We start from the raw sequence: 7,851 nt of genomic DNA, 5'->3' as shown, positions 1-7,851 counted from the left end.
CATTTTTACTTGAGTTCAAGCTCTAGAAACAAGGTAAATAAAGATCAGGTAATGGCTTTTAAGCTCACATTTCCCAGAATTTCAAGTGCTTTCCTCATCTACTGTAACACTTATCACTGTCCCATGGTTTTTATGTGATATTTTATCAGTCTATAGCTACAGGGGACAATATGAACTTTTAATCAAAGTACTGTGGTTGTGTGTTTTCACTAGTCTGGGGGCTTCCTAAAGGACTGGGGTTGGGGTGGGGTGGGCTTTACCTTTGTTCCACACTCAGAACTTTCTCAGGGCTGGAGAAACCTCTTGGTGTTGTTTGTCAAAAAAAAACAAACTTTGAGGACAAACATAGTAGCTGCAGCACCCTGAGCCAGAGGTGACAGAGCGTAGACTCACCAAAAGTAAAACTTGCCTGAGGATTCGGAAAAGCAGTCAACCTCAAGCTACAGATATCAGGCAGTGGTGACACACTGTTAATTTCAGCAGCCCGAAGCTAGGAGGTGGTGGTACACAGCTTTAATCCTAGGTCTGAAGATGAAGAGATAGATGGATCTCTGTGAGTGAGTTCAAGGCCACCCAGATCTACACGCGAGTGAATCAGTCTAAAAGAGAATTAATTATAGCTCACACCTTTAATCCCAGCATTAGGGAAGTATATAAGACAGAAGCAAGGTCTCTGTAGGAAGCATTCATTGTCCAGCCACATTGAGGACAGGCAGCAGGATCGGCCCTTACAGCTTGAGGTAGGTAAGAGCTAGTAGCCCACTACCTTGCCTTTCTGTTCTTCAGCTTGAAATCTGAACCCCGATATCAGTCTGTGTTTATGCCTTTGTGCCCTTTTGCCTCCCTTTCCCTGCCTCTGTCCTCTTCTTCCATTCTCTTCTTGCCCTGCCTTGATTTAGACCTACAAGGCTTGCCTCAGTTTCCTTCATGGAACTGGAGAACAATAAATGTTCCTTGTTATGAGGCACTGAGTTGACAGTGATTTATCACAGCAGCAACAGAACAGACTAGGTTGACCTATCCATCTTCTCCATCAAAACATAGTAGTAAGCACTGTCACGGGGATCCCTAAAGACACTTGGAGTGTGCAATGAGGTTCGGGAAACTGCAGAGGACAAGCTCCATGGTAGCAAAGAATCAAACTCAAGCCCCAAGAGAGGTCAACATCCTGGAAGCAAGAAAAAAACAGGATAGATATTCATATTATACACCCTCAGAAAGAGGGGAGAGTCCAACGCACTTGCTGGGGGAGGGAGGATGAGTTTTCTTTCAGGGTGGAGCCCTCAGTAGATCTGACACATCCAGTAGAAGGCCACACACCCAAGAGTGTGTGGGATAGCACGCATGGGACTTGGTAGGTTTAGGGAAAAAAAGAGGACTCTTAGGTGGGTGGGTAGGGAAGAAGGGTGGATCAGGAAGGATCTGGGGGTGGAAACAATCAAAATACATTGTACGAAATTCCCGAAGAACTAATACATTAGAAAATTAAATGCACTTGAAATACTCCTCAAATAAAAATTTATGCATAAATAAGTGTGCTTGTATTATTTATAGTATTAATGAACACACAAAAAGGGCCAACTTCTTTAACAGGATAGTAGAGAACTGTATTATGGATGAGGTTCTATCCTACACATTCCTCTGCCAGCTCTTGTGTCTTGTTCAGGGGACTTGCCGTTCAGCAGCCATGTGACCACAAGGATACATATGAGTCCTGGGGGGTTGCTCAAAACCTCGAGCATTTCTTAGGGTACCCATTCTGAGAGGCAGCCCTGAACTTCAGTGGATAAGTAGTTGAGGGGGCAGGGACAACAGGAAGATATCACTGGGCAATTCAAGAGTCTATTTTTTTTTTTTTTTTTTTTTTTAAGGAAGTACGATAAGACAAGAGTAAGAGTTTAATAAATCAAACAAAAAGTGAAAGAAAACACACACACACACACACACACACACACACACACACACAGTCAACACAACCCCTACTTCAAAACCAGAGTGGAAAGGGGAAGGGCGGCTAATAACCGCAAGCAAGGGCATGCAAGAAAAGGGTTTTGTCGCGAAACACAAACCAGAGAAACCTGGCTTTGCCACAGTTTGGGTGGAGGAAGAGTTCTGGTCTCAAAGTCAGAGTTTGGGAATCCGGTTTCAGTCACTTCCACCACTTAAATAATGTTTGCTCAGAGTCCTCTATGGACACAGGGCACCGTAGTAGCTAGTGCTGGGCATATGAAATCACATAGGACTGACTGACTTAGCCTTTCCTCCCAAATGCTCACAAATCAGTGAGAAGTACAGACCCATTAAAGATTATAGTACCATGTGACCGGGAACCGGAGCACTTTTCCTACATCCAGCAGTGTGTTGCCAACACCACAACGGAGAGAGGAGAAAACAGCCCAAACCAGGAGGAAAACATGGAAAGTCACACGAGTCTGCTCATTTCCCTGGCTACTGCTGAAAGGCCAGCTGTTTACTGTCTACTGTTAAGTCACACTATTTGTCTTGGGACAGCCACACTTTTTAAAACACCAACCACAGAAAATTGTTTTGCAAAAATTCCCAAGAAAGGTTACCTATTCCCTACATGACCATTACCGTTTCCTTTCTTGTTTGAAGCAGCAGCACAATAATTTGAAAAGTCTAGAAAAGCCTTCTTACTTACCATGACTTTCTTCTCCGAAGAGAAAGTAACCTCTAAAGTGCTCTGAAAAAAAAAAAAAAAAAAAAAAAGTGCTTGGCCAAGCCCAGTCCTTAGCCGGCAGCGGCAGTAGTGAGTGGTTTGGCTCCATCTCTTGGCCCTCAGTGGAATTACCCCTAGTGTAAAATCATCCCAAAGCGAGACCTGCTATCTAAATCGGCATATAACTCCTTAGATACATATAAGCAAGCATATTATGAACATCTGGGGATTACTAGAAATATTTATCTACGCACATTTTGCCTTTTTTTTGCGTTTTCAGGATGAATTTTAAATCTCTACCAGGATAGAAAGTTATGAGACTCGGTTCTCTGCTACAACAATCCTTCACATTCCTGCCCCAGCCCCCCTTCCCCCCAAACTACCAGGGCCATTCAAGAATGGTTTGAATATCATGGGACTGACGGAGATCCTTCAAAAATAAAATAATTTTAAGCTCATGGTTTGCTTTTTGGAAAGTCTCTCTCTCTCTCTCTCTCTCTCTCTCTCTCTCTCTCTCTTTGGTCCATGTACAGTCTGACATTTGATACTATTGGGTATTCTAATTTTTAATCCTGGAAGAGTAAGCAACTCTTGGATCCTTCTAGACCAGCTTAGAAATTAGTATTCTAAAGAGCGTTTACAATTTGAGAATACTTCCAGTCAAGGCTGATAGGCAAAGAGAAGGAAGGGCAAACCAGATGCTTCAAGCAGGTGTCCCTGTACCAAGCCCTCTCTCACTTGGTTAGCTTTTTCGAAGGACTGAGTATGTGGGCTAGATGAAGTCCCCTAATTGATCTCACCGGCTGCCATTCTCTCATTGTTACAAAACAAGTTAACTGTGCATTGGCCAGTGCTGAGCATGGGTAGAAAGAAATTACTTCTACTTTTAGGAGGAAGGGAAGAGCAACCTCTTACTGTTCATCTTTCCTGACCAAACACGAGAGGAAGTCTTCTCAGAACTGAGGGAGGGGCAAGGCTGGCAGCTAATGAGCAGCAGGTATGAGAGCAGGTGCTCGGAGAAGGGACATAGGCAGAGCGGAGAGAGGAGCCAGTAACACAGGGAGGGATTGTAGGCAACACTGGGCCTGAGAAAACACATGATACACATGCACATACTCTCACGCATACACACACTCATGCACATGCACATCTATGCAGGCACACATGCACACACTACTGAAGGCTGGTCACATGACTCGTGACTCATGTCTCAACTGTATTGCATAATAATGTTGACATTTGGGGACTTTTCTTACTGAGGCTGTCACAATCCTAAGAAATGCCCTCAGTGGGGAAGCTAAAAGCATTCAAGTTCATCTAACGTGAAAGAGACAACATGACCATGAAATGAGCAAGACAAGAATACATCAGGCTGAGAGCTCCTTGCTTGGCTACTTGCAAACTGCAAGGCTTTGGGCAAGTTGTGTAACCTCACTGACATTGTTCTTATCTACAGAAAGGTCGGAGTTGTGGTTTTCAGAGAGATAATGAATACCAAGTGGCTGGAATGGTGATCGACACAAAAGACAAGCCAGGAGAGTAAAGCGATTTCAGTCCCGTGAAAGCCATGCTTTTAAATGGGGAAGTAGAAAGATCATGGGACATTATGACCAAATGGGGTAAAGCAAGCAGCAGAACCAAGGCCTGGCCCACATGGACAGGGCTTGTTCCCCCCCCCCCCCAGCTTTACTCTGAGCACCTTCCGAGTGCCCGCCAACCCTCATTAAGGTGTTGGGAGAGAAATACTTTCACCACCACCACCTACCACTGGTTTGGGAGCAGCTAAGAAATGGATGGTTAGGGGTAGGCTGCCCCAAGACTGTATCACAGTGTGCTAGGTTCAAAGTCACAGAAGGAGGCACAGACAAGAAACCATCTGACTCAGAGAGTGATGTTCAGAGCCGGTGAATGCCAGAGGCTGGAGGGAGTACCACCCTGCCTTCATTTCCAACTTTCTGCCTTCTGGAACCTTAAGAAGAACAAATTGTTGTTATGTCGGCCATGGGAGAATAAAACCAGGATTGCGTACATATGCTGAAACACATAATGCTTTTCTCAGAGGTTACTTCAGAATTCTTGTCTTCCAGCAGAACTAAGAGAGATTTCCACTGGCCATCTTATGTCCCTTTGTCCTTAAAAAAATACCATATAATACGTCTTTTTTTTTTTTTTTTTTTTTTTTTTTTTTTTTTTTTGAGATAGGCTCTCACAGGCGGGCTTCAAATTTGCAATCCTCTCATCTCAGCATTGACAATGTAAGACTGTGCCACCCTATCCAACTTTATGTGTTGTATTGCTTTTATTTTTAAAATGCCACAGTGGGATAAATAAGATAACATGGCCTAAGGCCAGCTAATATCCTGTCCCAGTTCAGACAGAAGCAAAACATTATTAAATATTGATATTAAAGCTAACATTTGCTATTGAATTCCTGGCTGAAACAAGCCACAGCTGAATTAAAAAAAATGTATTTGTAGTACATACAACCATATAACAGTATCCAAAATATATAAGGTTTTCAACAAATCATTATAAATGTGACTGAGAAACCCAAATGGGAGGACAAAGTAAGCTAAGGATAAAGGATATAACCAGATGAATGGTGGAAGAAGTAGAAACAGGTCTAACACGAGACGTAAACAGCTAAGCATCCTCACTGCCCTTGGGAAAATACAGTCGCCACTCCTGGTTGTATATGACTGCACACTCCTGAGACACACAAATCCAGACACTTGGTGATACCAAGCCTGAGTGAAAAGTATAGGAAACAGGAGCTTGCCAACATGTCCAGGGTATAAATGGTCCAAGGAGCCAGGAATTGATACCATTTTTGAAGCTCTTTCTGTGACTATGCGATGCTGTAGGAGATGAGACCTGCACACTTAGCCAGGTGTCTAGTTTCCCAACTGAACTCTGGATGTGTCTGTCCTTGACTTTCTTCCTAATTTCCCCATCTCTGCCTTTCCCTCCAACATTTGAAACCAGTCCTTGAAATCAGTCTGTTTGTGTTAGTGTTTCCTTCAGCAAGTCCAGCACTAACTGTTTGATTAATTCTAGGGTTTTCAGTGGTATGTAGTAAACCCCTGAGTACATCCCAGGTTCTTTTAATATTAGTGCCTGCACTATGATCTGACTTGTCAATCTCCAATTTCCATTTCCATTTCAAGTCTTCCCCCCCATACACACACCCTCCATGCCAGCAATTGTCCGGCCTCACTGCATTTGCATTGTTGGGAAACATTACCACCCATCCCTTCATTGTTCCTCTGCATCCACACTCAGCTACTTTACTCATCTCTCCTCAATGCAAGTTCAGCTGCTGTTTCCCCTGGACCACAGAGCGCAAGGTTGGGAGTAAATACCTGCATCACCCAGGGCTGGTATCATGTGAAATTCATACTGTGTCCTAACCTCAAAAGGGTGCAATCCTACCAGCCTTCCCACCGTCCTTCCCTGGCCCAACACTCTCCTACCCATCCTCACCCCTCCACCCTTGTCTTCTTTGACTTGTCTGATGTTACAGCCCCTTCTTCATCCTTGGCTGATGATGCTTCATATGGTGCAAAGAAAACAGACCTTTCCAGAAGGCAAAGCTTTGCCAGCCTACCTGAACTGCCTGTCTCCTCAGTCACTCTCGCCATTTCCTCTCTGCTAAATATCAACCTTATTCTGCACCCGGGGTTGTGGTTTCTTCACCTCTGGAAAGCAAATCCCTTACTTTAAAAGCCTTTTCATATCAGAACATGGGTGATTTTTTTTTTTTCAGTCACTGTCACAATCTCCTTCTAATCTCTTAAATACTGGACTTTTAAATTCCTTCCCTGATGCTCAAGAGAGATAACTCTTTTTCAAGGCCATAGACAGACTATCCTAATACCAAACACAGTGGTCAAGTTTCATTTCTCATCTCATTGGAATTATCTAGCAGCATTGTAGATGGTCAGGACATCTAGAAAGGTTTTCTCTTTGGGTGTTCTGGACACCCATCTTCCCTCCCCTTTCCTTGAATTAATTCCCTGTGAACTCGCTGGCATCATTTCCCACTCCCTTAGGTTCTTTCTGTATTGAACTTCTCATCTGGACTAGCATCAGTCCTGGCTAGTGACTCCCAGTAACCATCTCCAACCCAGATTTCCCTGATCCTCAGACTCTTCCATCCAATGGCCTACCAAACACTTGTCAGGCTGTTCTTGATCTACACTACCTTGATCTCCCAAACTGCCCTTTACATCCTTTCTCATCTGTTTTTGATGTTTCTACTCTCCCAGAATCTCAGTCCAAGGTCCTGGGAGTAACTGTTAACTCCTTTCTCTGGTTGAAGCTATCAAAATTTACATTTAATCCAAACACAATTTTTTTTGGCTAGGTTTTCTTCAAAATAGATTGATAAACATTCATAAACAGCCTCTCCCATGCTCTGAGTTTCACTTTCTCACGATGATGAGATTGCTGAGGTCAAGGTTGTCATCACCATCATTGGCTGGAAGGGATAATCGAAGTAATTCCTTAGTGGCCTCTACATTTACCTCTACCCATTCAGCCCCATTCACTCCAACCCAGCTAGACTCAGACTCTATAATCATAGCACCCTTCTATTAAAATCTGCAGGGCTTCACTTCTACTCAAAAGTATAGATGGACTCCAATCCTTCTCACTCATCATACTCTAGGCCTTACAGGTTCTACAAAACCTTTATTTCTCCCTGTACAGTATCACGTTAGGGCCTTCAGAGTAGAACCAGCACTACTTGCTATGAAATACATGCTTTTGAAACATTGTGTTGAAAGGCTGGGGGATGACTCAGTGGTTAAAGTGCTACCCTCAGAAGTGTGAAGCCTGGAATTCAGATACCCAGAATCCCAATAAACACTGGGTGGGCTTGGCAGCTCACTGTAATTCTAGCCTTGACAGGTGGAGCTAGGATCCTTAGAGCAAGCTGTCTATTGAGACTAGCCATATCAGTGAGTTCTGGGTTTGAATAGGAGGGCCTGCCTCCTTGAATAAGGTAGAAGAGTAATTGAGCATGATTCTCAACATAAATCTTGAACCTTCATATGCCTGTGTCCCCACATATGTGCCCCCCCAAATACACACATACACACACACACACACACACACACACACACTACATAGACACGTGAAAAAGAGAAAATGAAAGGAAAATGTTGAAT

This window comes from Phodopus roborovskii, unplaced genomic scaffold (genome assembly GCF_943737965.1).
Source record: "Phodopus roborovskii unplaced genomic scaffold, PHOROB, whole genome shotgun sequence".
Taxonomy (NCBI): domain Eukaryota; kingdom Metazoa; phylum Chordata; class Mammalia; order Rodentia; family Cricetidae; genus Phodopus; species Phodopus roborovskii.
Note: the sequence above shows the minus strand (reverse complement) of the source record.